The sequence below is a fragment of the Phyllobates terribilis genome, unplaced genomic scaffold (assembly GCF_046119375.1).
Source record: "Phyllobates terribilis strain yellow unplaced genomic scaffold, ASM4611937v1 Scaffold_196__1_contigs__length_3587587, whole genome shotgun sequence".
In the NCBI taxonomy this organism is placed as follows: Eukaryota; Metazoa; Chordata; class Amphibia; order Anura; family Dendrobatidae; genus Phyllobates; species Phyllobates terribilis.
In genome coordinates this window covers 3,334,665-3,355,846 of record NW_027362956.1, presented here as the reverse complement: position 1 = coordinate 3,355,846, position 21,182 = coordinate 3,334,665, and the positions used below count along the sequence as shown (strand labels likewise).

The window sequence follows — 21,182 nt, the reverse complement described above, 5'->3', positions numbered from 1 at the left end:
GTCATCTGGCTTCTGCAACTTTTAACATGAAAAATCCAATGAGGAGAAGAAAAGCAAAGCCAAAGAGTCCATCCCAAAATCCGACAAACAAGCAAAATGAACAAAAAGCATTGAATTCAATTCTTTCTGATTTTAGAAACTGCATTAAAGAAGGGGTGCACCGGTCCTGGAGATACTGCAATACCAGGTCAATGCGTGGAGTGGACAGAGCAAGCTCTTTTTCCATCTCCCTGTTCTAAAAATCCATTTGATATATGGTCCCCAGATAGGGGACGTATCAGATATTAAACTGATAAGAACAGATACTACACTTGATCTTAGCCAAAAGGCCGAGAAGCGATAACCAGAATTGGTTTCCGACTACGGTGCCACCCAAGGATTCTGAAAAGTCCATTTGTGGAGATGGCCACCTGGACTCCCGTTAAGAAGACATGCTGTCAACCTCTAGATCCCTCACATGCCTGCACTTTTCGGCTTGCTGCTGCTGCAATCCACGCGTTTTAGATCTGCATAACTCCACCTCTTTTAGCACAGTACCCTCAAACCCCGGCTGTTTACACCCGCCTCAACACCGTTGGAAGGGAGGAGAACCAATTAAGGCGGGGGGGGGGTGGAACGAGCAGCTGTCTACCCTTAGCAGGAGGGTTGCTGATTAATTACCTCTCCTGCTGCTGCTGCTGCTGGCTGTCCAGCAGCAGACTGAAGGTGGCTGCTGCTGTGCGCAGGTATATAAAGGCTCAGAGCCTATTATGACACGCGCAGCCAGCGTTCCATTGCCACATTCCGTCTACTGCAGGCGGGATACCTGGATGGCTGAATGTCACTGAGAAGCTCACAGAGACCGCCATAAGCAACAGTTTAAAAGAATGCCACAGACTAATCAACCAAACTTTTTGGGTTGGTTTCTCTTTTATAGTCTGCAGGCATTAAATGAAAGAAGTCAGTGTTCCAGCAGAGGGAGACAACGTTTCAGAAAAGGCATTGTAGCAAACCAAAAAAGAAATTTTAAGCGCAGCAGAGTAACCAGCTCAATTACCTGTTAGCTCAGGTGAGTTTAAAAGGCTGCTGTTGATAACAAGGGCATTTGCTAAATAGATGGTGTGTGTGCAACAATATACTGAAAGGTCAATTATATTGTGCAGCTTATCTCACCACCTGTAGTTATTTAGGTGAAAGCTCCAAAATGCTTGCCTAATATGTCTGTTTATCCAAAAGGAAGTATAGAGGGAGAGCTAGATAGATAGCATTGCATTACATTACATTACATGGCAATGCAATGCACAGTTGCTGAAGTTGAACCAAAATGAGCTTGTCATCTGGCTTCTGCAACTTTTAACATGAAAAATCCAATGAGGAGAAGAAAAGCAAAGCCAAAGAGTCCATCCCAAAATCCGACAAACAAGCAAAATGAACAAAAAGCATTGAATTCAATTCTTTCTGATTTTAGAAACTGCATTAAAGAAGGGGTGCACCGGTCCTGGAGATACTGCAACACCAGGTCAATGCGTGGAGTGGACAGAGCAAGCTCTTTTTCCATCTCCCTGTTCTAAAAATCCATTTAATATATGGTCCCCAGATAGGGGACGTATCAGATATTAAACTGATAAGAACAGATACTACACTTGATCTTAGCCAAAAGGCCGAGAAGCGATAACCAGAATTGGTTTCCGACTACGGTGCCACCCAAGGATTCTGAAAAGTCCATTTGTGGAGATGGCCACCTGGACTCCCGTTAAGAAGACATGCTGTCAACCTCTAGATCCCTCACATGCCTGCACTTTTCGGCTTGCTGCTGCTGCAATCCACGCGTTTTAGATCTGCATAACTCCACCTCTTTTAGCACAGTACCCTCAACCCCCGGCTGTTCCCACCCGCCTCAACACCGTTGGAAGGGAGGAGAACCAATTAAGGCGGGGGGGGGGGTGGAACGAGCAGCTGTCTACCCTTAGCAGGAGGGTTGCTGATTAATTACCTCTTCTGCTGCTGCTGCTGCTGGCTGTCCAGCAGCAGACTGAAGGTGGCTGCTGCTGTGCGCAGGTATATAAAGGCTCAGAGCCTATTATGACACGCGCAGCCAGCGTTCCATTGCCACATTCCGTCTACTGCAGGCGGGATACCTGGATGGCTGAATGTCACTGAGAAGCTCACAGAGACCACCATAAGCAACAGTTTAAAAGAATGCCACAGACTAATCAACCAAACTTTTTGGGTTGGTTTCTCTTTTATAGTCTGCAGGCATTAAATGAAAGAAGTCAGTGTTCCAGCAGAGGGAGACAACGTTTCAGAAAAGGCATTGTAGCAAACCAAAAGAGAAATTTTAAGCGCAGCAGAGTAACCAGCTCACATACCTGTTAGCTCAGGTGAGTTTAAAAGGCTGCTGTTGATAACAAGGGCATTTGCTAAATAGATGGTGTGTGTGCAACAATATACTGAAAGGTCAATTATATTGTGCAGCTTATCTCACCACCTGTAGTTATTTAGGTGAAAGCTCCAAAATGCTTGCCTAATATGTCTGTTTATCCAAAAGGAAGTATAGAGGGAGAGCTAGATAGATAGCATTGCATTACATTACATTACATGGCAATGCAATGCACAGTTGCTGAAGTTGAACCAAAATGAGCTTGTCATCTGGCTTCTGCAACTTTTAACATGAAAAATCCAATGAGGAGAAGAAAAGCAAAGCCAAAGAGTCCATCCCAAAATCCGACAAACAAGCAAAATGAACAAAAAGCATTGAATTCAATTCTTTCTGATTTTAGAAACTGCATTAAAGAAGGGGTGCACCGGTCCTGGAGATACTGCAATACCAGGTCAATGCGTGGAGTGGACAGAGCAAGCTCTTTTTCCATCTCCCTGTTCTAAAAATCCATTTAATATATGGTCCCCAGATAGGGGACGTATCAGATATTAAACTGATAAGAACAGATACTACACTTGATCTTAGCCAAAAGGCCGAGAAGCGATAACCAGAATTGGTTTCCGACTACGGTGCCACCCAAGGATTCTGAAAAGTCCATTTGTGGAGATGGCCACCTGGACTCCCGTTAAGAAGACATGCTGTCAACCTCTAGATCCCTCACATGCCTGCACTTTTCGGCTTGCTGCTGCTGCAATCCACGCGTTTTAGATCTGCATAACTCCACCTCTTTTAGCACAGTACCCTCAACCCCCGGCTGTTCCCACCCGCCTCAACACCGTTGGAAGGGAGGAGAACCAATTAAGGCGGGGGGGGGGTGGAACGAGCAGCTGTCTACCCTTAGCAGGAGGGTTGCTGATTAATTACCTCTCCTGCTGCTGCTGCTGCTGGCTGTCCAGCAGCAGACTGAAGGTGGCTGCTGCTGTGCGCAGGTATATAAAGGCTCAGAGCCTATTATGACACGCGCAGCCAGCGTTCCATTGCCACATTCCGTCTACTGCAGGCGGGATACCTGGATGGCTGAATGTCACTGAGAAGCTCACAGAGACCGCCATAAGCAACAGTTTAAAAGAATGCCACAGACTAATCAACCAAACATTTTGGGTTGGTTTCTCTTTTATAGTCTGCAGGCATTAAATGAAAGAAGTCAGTGTTCCAGCAGAGCGAGACAACGTTTCAGAAAAGGCATTGTAGCAAACCAAAAAAGAAATTTTAAGCGCAGCAGAGTAACCAGCTCACATACCTGTTAGCTCAGGTGAGTTTAAAAGGCTGCTGTTGATAACAAGGGCATTTGCTAAATAGATGGTGTGTGTGCAACAATATACTGAAAGGTCAATTATATTGTGCAGCTTATCTCACCACCTGTAGTTATTTAGGTGAAAGCTCCAAAATGCTTGCCTAATATGTCTGTTTATCCAAAAGGAAGTATAGAGGGAGAGCTAGATAGATAGCATTGCATTACATTACATTACATGGCAATGCAATGCACAGTTGCTGAAGTTGAACCAAAATGAGCTTGTCATCTGGCTTCTGCAACTTTTAACATGAAAAATCCAATGAGGAGAAGAAAAGCAAAGCCAAAGAGTCCATCCCAAAATCCGACAAACAAGCAAAATGAACAAAAAGCATTGAATTCAATTCTTTCTGATTTTAGAAACTGCATTAAAGAAGGGGTGCACCGGTCCTGGAGATACTGCAATACCAGGTCAATGCGTGGAGTGGACAGAGCAAGCTCTTTTTCCATCTCCCTGTTCTAAAAATCCATTTAATATATGGTCCCCAGATAGGGGACGTATCAGATATTAAACTGATAAGAACAGATACTACACTTGATCTTAGCCAAAAGGCCGAGAAGCGATAACCAGAATTGGTTTCCGACTACGGTGCCACCCAAGGATTCTGAAAAGTCCATTTGTGGAGATGGCCACCTGGACTCACGTTAAGAAGACATGCTGTCAACCTCTAGATCCCTCACATGCCTGCACTTTTCGGCTTGCTGCTGCTGCAATCCACGCGTTTTAGATCTGCATAACTCCACCTCTTTTAGCACAGTACCCTCAACCCCCGGCTGTTCCCACCCGCCTCAACACCGTTGGAAGGGAGGAGAACCAATTAAGGCGGGGGGGGGGGTGGAACGAGCAGCTGTCTACCCTTAGCAGGAGGGTTGCTGATTAATTACCTCTCCTGCTGCTGCTGCTGCTGGCTGTCCAGCAGCAGACTGAAGGTGGCTGCTGCTGTGCGCAGGTATATAAAGGCTCAGAGCCTATTATGACACGCGCAGCCAGCGTTCCATTGCCACATTCCGTCTACTGCAGGCGGGATACCTGGATGGCTGAATGTCACTGAGAAGCTCACAGAGACCGCCATAAGCAACAGTTTAAAAGAATGCCACAGACTAATCAACCAAACTTTTTGGGTTGGTTTCTCTTTTATAGTCTGCAGGCATTAAATGAAAGAAGTCAGTGTTCCAGCAGAGGGAGACAACGTTTCAGAAAAGGCATTGTAGCAAACCAAAAAAGAAATTTTAAGCGCAGCAGAGTAACCAGCTCACATACCTGTTAGCTCAGGTGAGTTTAAAAGGCTGCTGTTGATAACAAGGGCATTTGCTAAATAGATGGTGTGTGTGCAACAATATACTGAAAGGTCAATTATATTGTGCAGCTTATCTCACCACCTGTAGTTATTTAGGTGAAAGCTCCAAAATGCTTGCCTAATATGTCTGTTTATCCAAAAGGAAGTATAGAGGGAGAGCTAGATAGATAGCATTGCATTACATTACATTACATGGCAATGCAATGCACAGTTGCTGAAGTTGAACCAAAATGAGCTTGTCATCTGGCTTCTGCAACTTTTAACATGAAAAATCCAATGAGGAGAAGAAAAGCAAAGCCAAAGAGTCCATCCCAAAATCCGACAAACAAGCAAAATGAACAAAAAGCATTGAATTCAATTCTTTCTGATTTTAGAAACTGCATTAAAGAAGGGGTGCACCGGTCCTGGAGATACTGCAATACCAGGTCAATGCGTGGAGTGGACAGAGCAAGCTCTTTTTCAATCTCCCTGTTCTAAAAATCCATTTAATATATGGTCCCCAGATAGGGGACGTATCAGATATTAAACTGATAAGAACAGATACTACACTTGATCTTAGCCAAAAGGCCGAGAAGCGATAACCAGAATTGGTTTCCGACTACGGTGCCACCCAAGGATTCTGAAAAGTCCATTTGTGGAGATGGCCACCTGGACTCCCGTTAAGAAGACATGCTGTCAACCTCTAGATCCCTCACATGCCTGCACTTTTCGGCTTGCTGCTGCTGCAATCCACGCGTTTTAGATCTGCATAACTCCACCTCTTTTAGCACAGTACCCTCAACCCCCGGCTGTTCCCACCCGCCTCAACACCGTTGGAAGGGAGGAGAACCAATTAAGGCGGGGGGGGGGGGGTGGAACGAGCAGCTGTCTACCCTTAGCAGGAGGGTTGCTGATTAATTACCTCTCCTGCTGCTGCTGCTGCTGGCTGTCCAGCAGCAGACTGAAGGTGGCTGCTGCTGTGCGCAGGTATATAAAGGCTCAGAGCCTATTATGACACGCGCAGCCAGCGTTCCATTGCCACATTCCGTCTACTGCAGGCGGGATACCTGGATGGCTGAATGTCACTGAGAAGCTCACAGAGACCACCATAAGCAACAGTTTAAAAGAATGCCACAGACTAATCAACCAAACTTTTTGGGTTGGTTTCTCTTTTATAGTCTGCAGGCATTAAATGAAAGAAGTCAGTGTTCCAGCAGAGGGAGACAACGTTTCAGAAAAGGCATTGTAGCAAACCAAAAAAGAAATTTTAAGCGCAGCAGAGTAACCAGCTCACATACCTGTTAGCTCAGGTGAGTTTAAAAGGCTGCTGTTGATAACAAGGGCATTTGCTAAATAGATGGTGTGTGTGCAACAATATACTGAAAGGTCAATTATATTGTGCAGCTTATCTCACCACCTGTAGTTATTTAGGTGAAAGCTCCAAAATGCTTGCCTAATATGTCTGTTTATCCAAAAGGAAGTATAGAGGGAGAGCTAGATAGATAGCATTGCATTACATTACATTACATGGCAATGCAATGCACAGTTGCTGAAGTTGAACCAAAATGAGCTTGTCATCTGGCTTCTGCAACTTTTAACATGAAAAATCCAATGAGGAGAAGAAAAGCAAAGCCAAAGAGTCCATCCCAAAATCCGACAAACAAGCAAAATGAACAAAAAGCATTGAATTCAATTCTTTCTGATTTTAGAAACTGCATTAAAGAAGGGGTGCACCGGTCCTGGAGATACTGCAATACCAGGTCAATGCGTGGAGTGGACAGAGCAAGCTCTTTTTCCATCTCCCTGTTCTAAAAATCCATTTAATATATGGTCCCCAGATAGGGGACGTATCAGATATTAAACTGATAAGAACAGATACTACACTTGATCTTAGCCAAAAGGCCGAGAAGCGATAACCAGAATTGGTTTCCGACTACGGTGCCACCCAAGGATTCTGAAAAGTCCATTTGTGGAGATGGCCACCTGGACTCCCGTTAAGAAGACATGCTGTCAACCTCTAGATCCCTCACATGCCTGCACTTTTCGGCTTGCTGCTGCTGCAATCCACGCGTTTTAGATCTGCATAACTCCACCTCTTTTAGCACAGTACCCTCAACCCCCGGCTGTTCCCACCCGCCTCAACACCGTTGGAAGGGAGGAGAACCAATTAAGGCGGGGGGGGGGGTGGAACGAGCAGCTGTCTACCCTTAGCAGGAGGGTTGCTGATTAATTACCTCTCCTGCTGCTGCTGCTGCTGGCTGTCCAGCAGCAGACTGAAGGTGGCTGCTGCTGTGCGCAGGTATATAAAGGCTCAGAGCCTATTATGACACGCGCAGCCAGCGTTCCATTGCCACATTCCGTCTACTGCAGGCGGGATACCTGGATGGCTGAATGTCACTGAGAAGCTCACAGAGACCGCCATAAGCAACAGTTTAAAAGAATGCCACAGACTAATCAACCAAACTTTTTGGGTTGGTTTCTCTTTTATAGTCTGCAGGCATTAAATGAAAGAAGTCAGTGTTCCAGCAGAGGGAGACAACGTTTCAGAAAAGGCATTGTAGCAAACCAAAAAAGAAATTTTAAGCGCAGCAGAGTAACCAGCTCACATACCTGTTAGCTCAGGTGAGTTTAAAAGGCTGCTGTTGATAACAAGGGCATTTGCTAAATAGATGGTGTGTGTGCAACAATATACTGAAAGGTCAATTATATTGTGCAGCTTATCTCACCACCTGTAGTTATTTAGGTGAAAGCTCCAAAATGCTTGCCTAATATGTCTGTTTATCCAAAAGGAAGTATAGAGGGAGAGCTAGATAGATAGCATTGCATTACATTACATTACATGGCAATGCAATGCACAGTTGCTGAAGTTGAACCAAAATGAGCTTGTCATCTGGCTTCTGCAACTTTTAACATGAAAAATCCAATGAGGAGAAGAAAAGCAAAGCCAAAGAGTCCATCCCAAAATCCGACAAACAAGCAAAATGAACAAAAAGCATTGAATTCAATTCTTTCTGATTTTAGAAACTGCATTAAAGAAGGGGTGCACCGGTCCTGGAGATACTGCAATACCAGGTCAATGCGTGGAGTGGACAGAGCAAGCTCTTTTTCCATCTCCCTGTTCTAAAAATCCATTTAATATATGGTCCCCAGATAGGGGACGTATCAGATATTAAACTGATAAGAACAGATACTACACTTGATCTTAGCCAAAAGGCCGAGAAGCGATAACCAGAATTGGTTTCCGACTACGGTGCCACCCAAGGATTCTGAAAAGTCCATTTGTGGAGATGGCCACCTGGACTCCCGTTAAGAAGACATGCTGTCAACCTCTAGATCCCTCACATGCCTGCACTTTTCGGCTTGCTGCTGCTGCAATCCACGCGTTTTAGATCTGCATAACTCCACCTCTTTTAGCACAGTACCCTCAACCCCCGGCTGTTCCCACCCGCCTCAACACCGTTGGAAGGGAGGAGAACCAATTAAGGCGGGGGGGGGGTGGAACGAGCAGCTGTCTACCCTTAGCAGGAGGGTTGCTGATTAATTACCTCTCCTGCTGCTGCTGCTGCTGGCTGTCCAGCAGCAGACTGAAGGTGGCTGCTGCTGTGCGCAGGTATATAAAGGCTCAGAGCCTATTATGACACGCGCAGCCAGCGTTCCATTGCCACATTCCGTCTACTGCAGGCGGGATACCTGGATGGCTGAATGTCACTGAGAAGCTCACAGAGACCGCCATAAGCAACAGTTTAAAAGAATGCCACAGACTAATCAACCAAACTTTTTGGGTTGGTTTCTCTTTTATAGTCTGCAGGCATTAAATGAAAGAAGTCAGTGTTCCAGCAGAGGGAGACAACGTTTCAGAAAAGGCATTGTAGCAAACCAAAAAAGAAATTTTAAGCGCAGCAGAGTAACCAGCTCACATACCTGTTAGCTCAGGTGAGTTTAAAAGGCTGCTGTTGATAACAAGGGCATTTGCTAAATAGATGGTGTGTGTGCAACAATATACTGAAAGGTCAATTATATTGTGCAGCTTATCTCACCACCTGTAGTTATTTAGGTGAAAGCTCCAAAATGCTTGCCTAATATGTCTGTTTATCCAAAAGGAAGTATAGAGGGAGAGCTAGATAGATAGCATTGCATTACATTACATTACATGGCAATGCAATGCACAGTTGCTGAAGTTGAACCAAAATGAGCTTGTCATCTGGCTTCTGCAACTTTTAACATGAAAAATCCAATGAGGAGAAGAAAAGCAAAGCCAAAGAGTCCATCCCAAAATCCGACAAACAAGCAAAATGAACAAAAAGCATTGAATTCAATTCTTTCTGATTTTAGAAACTGCATTAAAGAAGGGGTGCACCGGTCCTGGAGATACTGCAATACCAGGTCAATGCGTGGAGTGGACAGAGCAAGCTCTTTTTCCATCTCCCTGTTCTAAAAATCCATTTAATATATGGTCCCCAGATAGGGGACGTATCAGATATTAAACTGTTAAGAACAGATACTACACTTGATCTTAGCCAAAAGGCCGAGAAGCGATAACCAGAATTGGTTTCCGACTACGGTGCCACCCAAGGATTCTGAAAAGTCCATTTGTGGAGATGGCCACCTGGACTCCCGTTAAGAAGACATGCTGTCAACCTCTAGATCCCTCACATGCCTGCACTTTTCGGCTTGCTGCTGCTGCAATCCACGCGTTTTAGATCTGCATAACTCCACCTCTTTTAGCACAGTACCCTCAACCCCCGGCTGTTCCCACCCGCCTCAACACCGTTGGAAGGGAGGAGAACCAATTAAGGCGGGGGGGGGGTGGAACGAGCAGCTGTCTACCCTTAGCAGGAGGGTTGCTGATTAATTACCTCTCCTGCTGCTGCTGCTGCTGGCTGTACAGCAGCAGACTGAAGGTGGCTGCTGCTGTGCGCAGGTATATAAAGGCTCAGAGCCTATTATGACACGTGCAGCCAGCGTTCCATTGCCACATTCCGTCTACTGCAGGCGGGATACCTGGATGGCTGAATGTCACTGAGAAGCTCACAGAGACCGCCATAAGCAACAGTTTAAAAGAATGCCACAGACTAATCAACCAAACTTTTTGGGTTGGTTTCTCTTTTATAGTCTGCAGGCATTAAATGAAAGAAGTCAGTGTTCCAGCAGAGGGAGACAACGTTTTAGAAAAGGCATTGTAGCAAACCAAAAAAGAAATTTTAAGCGCAGCAGAGTAACCAGCTCACATACCTGTTAGCTCAGGTGAGTTTAAAAGGCTGCTGTTGATAACAAGGGCATTTGCTAAATAGATGGTGTGTGTGCAACAATATACTGAAAGGTCAATTATATTGTGCAGCTTATCTCACCACCTGTAGTTATTTAGGTGAAAGCTCCAAAATGCTTGCCTAATATGTCTGTTTATCCAAAAGGAAGTATAGAGGGAGAGCTAGATAGATAGCATTGCATTACATTACATTACATGGCAATGCAATGCACAGTTGCTGAAGTTGAACCAAAATGAGCTTGTCATCTGGCTTCTGCAACTTTTAACATGAAAAATCCAATGAGGAGAAGAAAAGCAAAGCCAAAGAGTCCATCCCAAAATCCGACAAACAAGCAAAATGAACAAAAAGCATTGAATTCAATTCTTTCTGATTTTAGAAACTGCATTAAAGAAGGGGTGCACCGGTCCTGAAGATACTGCAATACCAGGTCAATGCGTGGAGTGGACAGAGCAAGCTCTTTTTCCATCTCCCTGTTCTAAAAATCCATTTAATATATGGTCCCCAGATAGGGGACGTATCAGATATTAAACTGATAAGAACAGATTTTTTTGATTGAAGCTGCATCCAAGGCACTGAAAAATGTGACCGAAGTCACACCAAAACAGCGCACGAGGCGAGGATTCATGTGGACCCTTCCCGGAGGAGAGGGTCCCCAATAAACCATCCCCATCCCTCCGAGCCAGAAGGCCACAGCGAGGGTCAGGGATCTCCGATGCTCTCCCTAGCCGAAGCCGGAGAAGAGCCGTTTTCGTGCTCCCAGCTTCCATCTAGGCTGCCACCCTAGTGGAGCTGGAGCCTGTGTTGGTTTCTCAGCCCAAAGCTGACCGGACCTCCGACCGGGTTTATAAAAATTCCCCTTCCTAGCCCGGAGGCCAGGAATAGGGGGGGGTTGCTCAGAAAGTATGATTGGCAAAGGTGCGGCGTGCTACGAAGCCAAGTCTTTCTGGGGTTCCCAGTCCCAGTAAGCTTGGACTCCCACCAGGGCGCCTACTCCTGGGGCACATTGCTCCAAAGCCCTCACACTTACCCAGCCTAGTGACTTCGATCCTGGAGGGCCATGTTTTCCATCAGATAACTCTATGAGCCACCTGGCGTACTAACAAGTGCACCAAACCAGTGTGTAATATGCATCAATTTACTAGGGCAGCCCAAGGACAAAACTGCCTTTTCAAAAGATACTACACTTGATCTTAGCCAAAAGGCCGAGAAGCGATAACCAGAATTGGTTTCCGACTACGGTGCCACCCAAGGATTCTGAAAAGTCCATTTGTGGAGATGGCCACCTGGACTCCCGTTAAGAAGACATGCTGTCAACCTCTAGATCCCTCACATGCCTGCACTTTTCGGCTTGCTGCTGCTGCAATCCACGCGTTTTAGATCTGCATAACTCCACCTCTTTTAGCACAGTACCCTCAACCCCCGGCTGTTCCCACCCGCCTCAACACCGTTGGAAGGGAGGAGAACCAATTAAGGCGGGGGGGGGGGTGGAACGAGCAGCTGTCTACCCTTAGCAGGAGGGTTGCTGATTAATTACCTCTCCTGCTGCTGCTGCTGCTGGCTGTCCAGCAGCAGACTGAAGGTGGCTGCTGCTGTGCGCAGGTATATAAAGGCTCAGAGCCTATTATGACACGCGCAGCCAGCGTTCCATTGCCACATTCCGTCTACAGCAGGCGGGATACCTGGATGGCTGAATGTCACTGAGAAGCTCACAGAGACCGCCATAAGCAACAGTTTAAAAGAATGCCACAGACTAATCAACCAAACTTTTTGGGTTGGTTTCTCTTTTATAGTCTGCAGGCATTAAATGAAAGAAGTCAGTGTTCCAGCAGAGGGAGACAACGTTTCAGAAAAGGCATTGTACCAAACCAAAAATGAAATTTTAAGCGCAGCAGAGTAACCAGCTCACATACCTGTTAGCTCAGGTGAGTTTAAAAGGCTGCTGTTGATAACAAGGGCATTTGCTAAATAGATGGTGTGTGTGCAACAATATACTGAAAGGTCAATTATATTGTGCAGCTTATCTCACCACCTGTAGTTATTTAGGTGAAAGCTCCAAAATGCTTGCCTAATATGTCTGTTTATCCAAAAGGAAGTATAGAGGGAGAGCTAGATAGATAGCATTGCATTACATTACATTACATGGCAATGCAATGCACAGTTGCTGAAGTTGAACCAAAATGAGCTTGTCATCTGGCTTCTGCAACTTTTAACATGAAAAATCCAATGAGGAGAAGAAAAGCAAAGCCAAAGAGTCCATCCCAAAATCCGACAAACAAGCAAAATGAACAAAAAGCATTGAATTCAATTCTTTCTGATTTTAGAAACTGCATTAAAGAAGGGGTGCACCGGTCCTGGAGATACTGCAATACCAGGTCAATGCGTGGAGTGGACAGAGCAAGCTCTTTTTCCATCTCCCTGTTCTAAAAATCCATTTAATATATGGTCCCCAGATAGGGGACGTATCAGATATTAAACTGATAAGAACAGATACTACACTTGATCTTAGCCAAAAGGCCGAGAAGCGATAACCAGAATTGGTTTCCGACTACGGTGCCACCCAAGGATTCTGAAAAGTCCATTTGTGGAGATGGCCACCTGGACTCCCGTTAAGAAGACATGCTGTCAACCTCTAGATCCCTCACATGCCTGCACTTTTCGGCTTGCTGCTGCTGCAATCCACGCGTTTTAGATCTGCATAACTCCACCTCTTTTAGCACAGCACCCTCAACCCCCGGCTGTTCCCACCCGCCTCAACACCGTTGGAAGGGAGGAGAACCAATTAAGGCGGGGGGGGGTGGAACGAGCAGCTGTCTACCCTTAGCAGGAGGGTTGCTGATTAATTACCTCTCCTGCTGCTGCTGCTGCTGGCTGTCCAGCAGCAGACTGAAGGTGGCTGCTGCTGTGCGCAGGTATATAAAGGCTCAGAGCCTATTATGACACGCGCAGCCAGCGTTCCATTGCCACATTCCGTCTACTGCAGGCGGGATACCTGGATGGCTGAATGTCACTGAGAAGCTCACAGAGACCGCCATAAGCAACAGTTTAAAAGAATGCCACAGACTAATCAACCAAACTTTTTGGGTTGGTTTCTCTTTTATAGTCTGCAGGCATTAAATGAAAGAAGTCAGTGTTCCAGCAGAGGGAGACAACGTTTCAGAAAAGGCATTGTAGCAAACCAAAAAAGAAATTTTAAGCGCAGCAGAGTAACCAGCTCACATACCTGTTAGCTCAGGTGAGTTTAAAAGGCTGCTGTTGATAACAAGGGCATTTGCTAAATAGATGGTGTGTGTGCAACAATATACTGAAAGGTCAATTATATTGTGCAGCTTATCTCACCACCTGTAGTTATTTAGGTGAAAGCTCCAAAATGCTTGCCTAATATGTCTGTTTATCCAAAAGGAAGTATAGAGGGAGAGCTAGATAGATAGCATTGCATTACATTACATTACATGGCAATGCAATGCACAGTTGCTGAAGTTGAACCAAAATGAGCTTGTCATCTGGCTTCTGCAACTTTTAACATGAAAAATCCAATGAGGAGAAGAAAAGCAAAGCCAAAGAGTCCATCCCAAAATCCGACAAACAAGCAAAATGAACAAAAAGCATTGAATTCAATTCTTTCTGATTTTAGAAACTGCATTAAAGAAGGGGTGCACCGGTCCTGGAGATACTGCAATACCAGGTCAATGCGTGGAGTGGACAGAGCAAGCTCTTTTTCCATCTCCCTGTTCTAAAAATCCATTTAATATATGGTCCCCAGATAGGGGACGTATCAGATATTAAACTGATAAGAACAGATTTTTTTGATTGAAGCTGCATCCAAGGCACTGAAAAATGTGACCGAAGTCACACCAAAACAGCGCACGAGGCGAGGATTCATGTGGACCCTTCCCGGAGGAGAGGGTCCCCAATAAACCATCCCCATCCCTCCGAGCCAGAAGGCCACAGCGAGGGTCAGGGATCTCCGATGCTCTCCCTAGCCGAAGCCGGAGAAGAGCCGTTTTCGTGCTCCCAGCTTCCATCTAGGCTGCCACCCTAGTGGAGCTGGAGCCTGTGTTGGTTTCTCAGCCCAAAGCTGACCGGACCTCCGACCGGGTTTATAAAAATTCCCCTTCCTAGCCCGGAGGCCAGGAATAGGGGGGGGTTGCTCAGAAAGTATGATTGGCAAAGGTGCGGCGTGCTACGAAGCCAAGTCTTTCTGGGGTTCCCAGTCCCAGTAAGCTTGGACTCCCACCAGGGCGCCTACTCCTGGGGCACATTGCTCCAAAGCCCTCACACTTACCCAGCCTAGTGACTTCGATCCTGGAGGGCCATGTTTTCCATCAGATAACTCTATGAGCCACCTGGCGTACTAACAAGTGCACCAAACCAGTGTGTAATATGCATCAATTTACTAGGGCAGCCCAAGGACAAAACTGCCTTTTCAAAAGATACTACACTTGATCTTAGCCAAAAGGCCGAGAAGCGATAACCAGAATTGGTTTCCGACTACGGTGCCACCCAAGGATTCTGAAAAGTCCATTTGTGGAGATGGCCACCTGGACTCCCGTTAAGAAGACATGCTGTCAACCTCTAGATCCCTCACATGCCTGCACTTTTCGGCTTGCTGCTGCTGCAATCCACGCGTTTTAGATCTGCATAACTCCACCTCTTTTAGCACAGTACCCTCAACCCCCGGCTGTTCCCACCCGCCTCAACACCGTTGGAAGGGAGGAGAACCAATTAAGGCGGGGGGGGGGGGTGGAACGAGCAGCTGTCTACCCTTAGCAGGAGGGTTGCTGATTAATTACCTCTCCTGCTGCTGCTGCTGCTGGCTGTCCAGCAGCAGACTGAAGGTGGCTGCTGCTGTGCGCAGGTATATAAAGGCTCAGAGCCTATTATGACACGCGCAGCCAGCGTTCCATTGCCACATTCCGTCTACTGCAGGCGGGATACCTGGATGGCTGAATGTCACTGAGAAGCTCACAGAGACCGCCATAAGCAACAGTTTAAAAGAATGCCACAGACTAATCAACCAAACTTTTTGGGTTGGTTTCTCTTTTATAGTCTGCAGGCATTAAATGAAAGAAGTCAGTGTTCCAGCAGAGGGAGACAACATTTCAGAAAAGGCATTGTACCAAACCAAAAAAGAAATTTTAAGCGCAGCAGAGTAACCAGCTCACATACCTGTTAGCTCAGGTGAGTTTAAAAGGCTGCTGTTGATAACAAGGGCATTTGCTAAATAGATGGTGTGTGTGCAACAATATACTGAAAGGTCAATTATATTGTGCAGCTTATCTCACCACCTGTAGTTATTTAGGTGAAAGCTCCAAAATGCTTGCCTAATATGTCTGTTTATCCAAAAGGAAGTATAGAGGGAGAGCTAGATAGATAGCATTGCATTACATTACATTACATGGCAATGCAATGCACAGTTGCTGAAGTTGAACCAAAATGAGCTTGTCATCTGGCTTCTGCAACTTTTAACATGAAAAATCCAATGAGGAGAAGAAAAGCAAAGCCAAAGAGTCCATCCCAAAATCCGACAAACAAGCAAAATGAACAAAAAGCATTGAATTCAATTCTTTCTGATTTTAGAAACTGCATTAAAGAAGGGGTGCACCGGTCCTGGAGATACTGCAATACCAGGTCAATGCGTGGAGTGGACAGAGCAAGCTCTTTTTCCATCTCCCTGTTCTAAAAATCCATTTAATATATGGTCCCCAGATAGGGGACGTATCAGATATTAAACTGATAAGAACAGATACTACACTTGATCTTAGCCAAAAGGCCGAGAAGCGATAACCAGAATTGGTTTCCGACTACGGTGCCACCCAAGGATTCTGAAAAGTCCATTTGTGGAGATGGCCACCTGGACTCCCGTTAAGAAGACATCCTGTCAACCTCTAGATCCCTCACATGCCTGCACTTTTCGGCTTGCTGCTGCTGCAATCCACGCGTTTTAGATCTGCATAACTCCACCTCTTTTAGCACAGTACCCTCAACCCCCGGCTGTTCCCACCCGCCTCAACACCGTTGGAAGGGAGGAGAACCAATTAAGGCGGGGGGGGGTGGAACGAGCAGCTGTCTACCCTTAGCAGGAGGGTTGCTGATTAATTACCTCTCCTGCTGCTGCTGCTGCTGGCTGTCCAGCAGCAGACTGAAGGTGGCTGCTGCTGTGCGCAGGTATATAAAGGCTCAGAGCCTATTATGACACGCGCAGCCAGCGTTCCATTGCCACATTCCGTCTACTGCAGGCGGGATACCTGGATGGCTGAATGTCACTGAGAAGCTCACAGAGACCGCCATAAGCAACAGTTTAAAAGAATGCCACAGACTAATCAACCAAACTTTTTGGGTTGGTTTCTCTTTTATAGTCTGCAGGCATTAAATGAAAGAAGTCAGTGTTCCAGCAGAGGGAGACAACGTTTCAGAAAAGGCATTGTAGCAAACCAAAAAAGAAATTTTAAGCGCAGCAGAGTAACCAGCTCACATACCTGTTAGCTCAGGTGAGTTTAAAAGGCTGCTGTTGATAACAAGGGCATTTGCTAAATAGATGGTGTGTGTGCAACAATATACTGAAAGGTCAATTATATTGTGCAGCTTATCTCACCACCTGTAGTTATTTAGGTGAAAGCTCCAAAATGCTTGCCTAATATGTCTGTTTATCCAAAAGGAAGTATAGAGGGAGAGCTAGATAGATAGCATTGCATTACATTACATTACATGGCAATGCAATGCACAGTTGCTGAAGTTGAACCAAAATGAGCTTGTCATCTGGCTTCTGCAACTTTTAACATGAAAAATCCAATGAGGAGAAGAAAAGCAAAGCCAAAGAGTCCATCCCAAAATCCGACAAACAAGCAAAATGAACAAAAAGCATTGAATTCAATTCTTTCTGATTTTAGAAACTGCATTAAAGAAGGGGTGCACCGGTCCTGGAGATACTGCAATACCAGGTCAATGCGTGGAGTGGACAGAGCAAGCTCTTTTTCCATCTCCCTGTTCTAAAAATCCATTTAATATATGGTCCCCAGATAGGGGACGTATCAGATATTAAACTGATAAGAGCAGATTTTTTTTTTTTTTTTTTTTTTTTTTTTTTTTATCGAAAGCCCGAATTCGTGTACAAAACCCGAGTGCGCTTAAAAAAGTGACAAGTGCCACAAAAAAAGTGCACTAGGATGCTGGTCTTCTTGAAACCCTCTCCAAAAGGAGAAGGGTCCCCCAAACCATTCCCCGTCCCTCCGAGCCAGAAGGCCACAGCGAGGAACAGGGACAGATAGCCACCTCCAGCCGGAGCCAGAGGCGACCCAATCTTACCCCCAGCACCTGCCCGAGTTCTCACCCGAGCAAGGCACTGGGAGCCAAAGACTGTGCTCCCCTCCCGGAAGAGGGGAGCCAACAACGCTCTCCTCCCGAAAGAGGAGAGCCAGGGGGGTTCAGGGGGGAGCGGAACCTGATGGCCACACACTCCCCCCCTAGACCTGCCAAGAGAGGAACCCGTAAGGGAACCGCATCCCGACAAAATCCTAGTAAGGACGTGGACACAGGTGAAAAAGTGGACACACAGTGACAAAAAAATTAAATAAATAGTGAAGGTTTCACAGTATAATACTGCCCGGACCTTCGACCGGGAATTGAAAAATTCCCCATCCTAAGGCCAGAAGGCCCGGAATAAGGGTGTGTGTGAAGAAAGAAATATTGAAGTGCTAGTGCAAATGTGCCATAAACTCAAGTGGGGTTCCCAATCCCAGTGAGTTGAGGCACCCCAGGGTCACCACTCCTGGGGCACTTCACACTTCGGGCTTTCGATCTTCCCCGGCCCAATGGCGTCGATCCTGGGGGGCCATGCTTTCCACCAGATGACTATATTAGCCACCTGGCGTACTAACAAGCGCCTAAACCCCAGTGTGCATAATGTATCAATCTACTAGGGCGGCCAACATCCAAAACCGCCTTTTCGAAAGATACTACACTTGATCTTAGCCAAAAGGCCGAGAAGCGATAACCAGAATTGGTTTCCGACTACGGTGCCACCCAAGGATTCTGAAAAGTCCATTTGTGGAGATGGCCACCTGGACTCCCGTTAAGAAGACATGCTGTCAACCTCTAGATCCCTCACATGCCTGCACTTTTCGGCTTGCTGCTGCTGCAATCCACGCGTTTTAGATCTGCATAACTCCACCTCTTTTAGCACAGTACCCTCAACCCCCGGCTGTTCCCACCCGCCTCAACACCGTTGGAAGGGAGGAGAACCAATTAAGGCGGGGGGGGGGGTGGAACGAGCAGCTGTCTACCCTTAGCAGGAGGGTTGCTGATTAATTACCTCTCCTGCTGCTGCTGCTGCTGGCTGTCCAGCAGCAGACTGAAGGTGGCTGCTGCTGTGCGCAGGTATATAAAGGCTCAGAGCCTATTATGACACGCGCAGCCAGCGTTCCATTGCCACATTCCGTCTACTGCAGGCGGGATACCTGGATGGCTGAATGTCACTGAGAAGCTCACAGAGACCGCCATAAGCAACAGTTTAAAAGAATGCCACAGACTAATCAACCAAACTTTTTGGGTTGGTTTCTCTTTTATAGTCTGCAGGCATTAAATGAAAGAAGTCAGTGTTCCAGCAGAGGGAGACAACGTTTCAGAAAAGGCATTGTAGCAAACCAAAAAAGAAATTTTAAGCGCAGCAGAGTAACCAGCTCACATACCTGTTAGCTCAGGTGAGTTTAAAAGGCTGCTGTTGATAACAAGGGCATTTGCTAAATAGATGGTGTGTGTGCAACAATATACTGAAAGGTCAATTATATTGTGCAGCTTATCTCACCACCTGTAGTTATTTAGGTGAAAGCTCCAAAATGCTTGCCTAATATGTCTGTTTATCCAAAAGGAAGTATAGAGGGAGAGCTAGATAGATAGCAATGCAATGCACAGTTGCTGAAGTTGAACCAAAATGAGCTTGTCATCTGGCTTCTGCAACTTTTAACATGAAAAATCCAATGAGGAGAAGAAAAGCAAAGCCAAAGAGTCCATCCCAAAATCCGACAAACAAGCAAAATGAACAAAAAGCATTGAATTCAATTCTTTCTGATTTTAGAAACTGCATTAAAGAAGGGGTGCACCGGTCCTGGAGATACTGCAATACCAGGTCAATGCGTGGAGTGGACAGAGCAAGCTCTTTTTCCATCTCCCTGTTCTAAAAATCCATTTAATATATGGTCCCCAGATAGGGGACGTATCAGATATTAAACTGATAAGAACAGATACTACACTTGATCTTAGCCAAAAGGCCGAGAAGCGATAACCAGAATTGGTTTCCGACTACGGTGCCACCCAAGGATTCTGAAAAGTCCATTTGTGGAGATGGCCACCTGGACTCCCGTTAAGAAGACATGCTGTCAACCTGTAGATCCCTCACATGCCTGCACTTTTCGGCTTGCTGCTGCTGCAATCCACGCGTTTTAGATCTGCATAACTCCACCTCTTTTAGCACAGTGCCCTCAACCCCCGGCTGTTCCCACCCGCCTCAACACCGTTGGAAGGGAGGAGAACCAATTAAGGCGGGGGGGGGTGGAACGAGCAGCTGTCTACCCTTAGCAGGAGGGTTGCTGATTAATTACCTCTCCTGCTGCTGCTGCTGCTGGCTGTCCAGCAGCAGACTGAAGGTGGCTGCTGCTGTGCGCAGGTATATAAAGGCTCAGAGCCTATTATGACACGCGCAGCCAGCGTTCCATTGTCACATTCCGTCTACTGCAGGCGGGATACCTGGATGGCTGAATGTCACTGAGAAGCTCACAGAGACCGCCATAAGCAACAGTTTAAAAGAATGCCACAGACTAATCAACCAAACTTTTTGGGTTGGTTTCTCTTTTATAGTCTGCAGGCATTAAATGAAAGAAGTCAGTGTTCCAGCAGAGGGAGACAACGTTTCAGAAAAGGCATTGTAGCAAACCAAAAAAGAAATTTTAAGCGCAGCAGAGTAACCAGCTCACATACCTGTTAGCTCAGGTGAGTTTAAAAGGCTGCTGTTGATAACAAGGGCATTTGCTAAATAGATGGTGTGTGTGCAACAATATACTGAAAGGTCAATTATATTGTGCAGCTTATCTCACCACCTGTAGTTATTTAGGTGAAAGCTCCAAAATGCTTGCCTAATATGTCTGTTTATCCAAAAGGAAGTATAGAGGGAGAGCTAGATAGATAGCATTGCATTACATTACATTACATGCCAATGCAATGCACAGTTGCTGAAGTTGAACCAAAATGAGCTTGTCATCTGGCTTCTGCAACTTTTAACATGAAAAATCCAATGAGGAGAAGAAAAGCAAAGCCAAAGAGTCCATCCCAAAATCCGACAAACAAGCAAAATGAACAAAAAGCATTGAATTCAATTCTTTCTGATTTTAGAAACTGCATTAAAGAAGGGGTGCACCGGTCCTGGAGATACTGCAATACCAGGTCAATGCGTGGAGTGGACAGAGCAAGCTCTTTTTCCATCTCCCTGTTCTAAAAATTGATTTAATATATGGTCCCCAGATAGGGGACGTATCAGATATTAAACTGATAAGAACAGATACTACACTTGATCTTAGCCAAAAGGCCGAGAAGCGATAACCAGAATTGGTTTCCGACTACGGTGCCACCCAAGGATTCTGAAAAGTCCATTTGTGGAGATGGCCACCTGGACTCCCGTTAAGAAGACATGCTGTCAACCTCTAGATCCCTCACATGCCTGCACTTTTCGGCTTGCTGCTGCTGCAATCCACGCGTTTTAGATCTGCATAACTCCACCTCTTTTAGCACAGTACCCTCAACCCCCGGCTGTTTCCACCCGCCTCAACACCGTTGGAAGGGAGGAGAACCAATTAAGGCGGGGGGGGGGGGGGGGTGGAACGAGCAGCTGTCTACCCTTAGCAGGAGGGTTGCTGATTAATTACCTCTCCTGCTGCTGCTGC

General features: G+C 46.0%; 15 non-coding genes and 3 pseudogenes across 15 annotated transcripts; all 18 read right to left on the bottom strand.

The window, feature by feature from the left end:
- Positions 1–150: 150 nt before the first annotated feature.
- Positions 151–341, bottom strand: LOC141213451 (U2 spliceosomal RNA). Its single transcript, XR_012282953.1, has one exon. It is a non-coding gene; the product is annotated as a U2 spliceosomal RNA (small nuclear RNA).
- A 1,120-nt stretch (positions 342–1,461) lies between these two features.
- Positions 1,462–1,652, bottom strand: LOC141213447 (U2 spliceosomal RNA). The gene has a single exon (XR_012282949.1). It is a non-coding gene; the product is annotated as a U2 spliceosomal RNA (small nuclear RNA).
- A 1,121-nt stretch (positions 1,653–2,773) lies between these two features.
- On the bottom strand, positions 2,774–2,964 carry LOC141213332 (U2 spliceosomal RNA). Its single transcript, XR_012282836.1, has one exon. It is a non-coding gene; the product is annotated as a U2 spliceosomal RNA (small nuclear RNA).
- A 1,120-nt stretch (positions 2,965–4,084) lies between these two features.
- Positions 4,085–4,275, bottom strand: LOC141213331 (U2 spliceosomal RNA). Its single transcript, XR_012282835.1, has one exon. It is a non-coding gene; the product is annotated as a U2 spliceosomal RNA (small nuclear RNA).
- Positions 4,276–5,396: 1,121 nt separating this feature from the next.
- LOC141213464 (U2 spliceosomal RNA) lies at positions 5,397–5,587 on the bottom strand. The gene has a single exon (XR_012282965.1). It is a non-coding gene; the product is annotated as a U2 spliceosomal RNA (small nuclear RNA).
- Positions 5,588–6,710: 1,123 nt separating this feature from the next.
- LOC141213330 (U2 spliceosomal RNA) lies at positions 6,711–6,901 on the bottom strand. The gene has a single exon (XR_012282834.1). It is a non-coding gene; the product is annotated as a U2 spliceosomal RNA (small nuclear RNA).
- A 1,121-nt stretch (positions 6,902–8,022) lies between these two features.
- Positions 8,023–8,213, bottom strand: LOC141213328 (U2 spliceosomal RNA). Its single transcript, XR_012282832.1, has one exon. It is a non-coding gene; the product is annotated as a U2 spliceosomal RNA (small nuclear RNA).
- Positions 8,214–9,333: 1,120 nt separating this feature from the next.
- Positions 9,334–9,524, bottom strand: LOC141213492 (U2 spliceosomal RNA). The gene has a single exon (XR_012282992.1). It is a non-coding gene; the product is annotated as a U2 spliceosomal RNA (small nuclear RNA).
- A 1,120-nt stretch (positions 9,525–10,644) lies between these two features.
- LOC141213518 (U2 spliceosomal RNA) lies at positions 10,645–10,827 on the bottom strand. Its single transcript, XR_012283016.1, has one exon. It is a non-coding gene; the product is annotated as a U2 spliceosomal RNA (small nuclear RNA).
- Positions 10,828–11,352: 525 nt separating this feature from the next.
- LOC141213547 (U2 spliceosomal RNA) lies at positions 11,353–11,468 on the bottom strand (annotated as a pseudogene).
- A 1,121-nt stretch (positions 11,469–12,589) lies between these two features.
- Positions 12,590–12,780, bottom strand: LOC141213327 (U2 spliceosomal RNA). The gene has a single exon (XR_012282831.1). It is a non-coding gene; the product is annotated as a U2 spliceosomal RNA (small nuclear RNA).
- A 1,119-nt stretch (positions 12,781–13,899) lies between these two features.
- Positions 13,900–14,082, bottom strand: LOC141213512 (U2 spliceosomal RNA). The gene has a single exon (XR_012283011.1). It is a non-coding gene; the product is annotated as a U2 spliceosomal RNA (small nuclear RNA).
- A 525-nt stretch (positions 14,083–14,607) lies between these two features.
- LOC141213546 (U2 spliceosomal RNA) lies at positions 14,608–14,723 on the bottom strand (annotated as a pseudogene).
- A 1,122-nt stretch (positions 14,724–15,845) lies between these two features.
- Positions 15,846–16,036, bottom strand: LOC141213326 (U2 spliceosomal RNA). The gene has a single exon (XR_012282830.1). It is a non-coding gene; the product is annotated as a U2 spliceosomal RNA (small nuclear RNA).
- Positions 16,037–17,155: 1,119 nt separating this feature from the next.
- On the bottom strand, positions 17,156–17,354 carry LOC141213537 (U2 spliceosomal RNA). Its single transcript, XR_012283032.1, has one exon. It is a non-coding gene; the product is annotated as a U2 spliceosomal RNA (small nuclear RNA).
- Positions 17,355–18,150: 796 nt separating this feature from the next.
- On the bottom strand, positions 18,151–18,242 carry LOC141213552 (U2 spliceosomal RNA; annotated as a pseudogene).
- Positions 18,243–19,338: 1,096 nt separating this feature from the next.
- Positions 19,339–19,529, bottom strand: LOC141213325 (U2 spliceosomal RNA). Its single transcript, XR_012282829.1, has one exon. It is a non-coding gene; the product is annotated as a U2 spliceosomal RNA (small nuclear RNA).
- Positions 19,530–20,648: 1,119 nt separating this feature from the next.
- Positions 20,649–20,839, bottom strand: LOC141213579 (U2 spliceosomal RNA). Its single transcript, XR_012283053.1, has one exon. It is a non-coding gene; the product is annotated as a U2 spliceosomal RNA (small nuclear RNA).
- Positions 20,840–21,182: the final 343 nt, after the last annotated feature.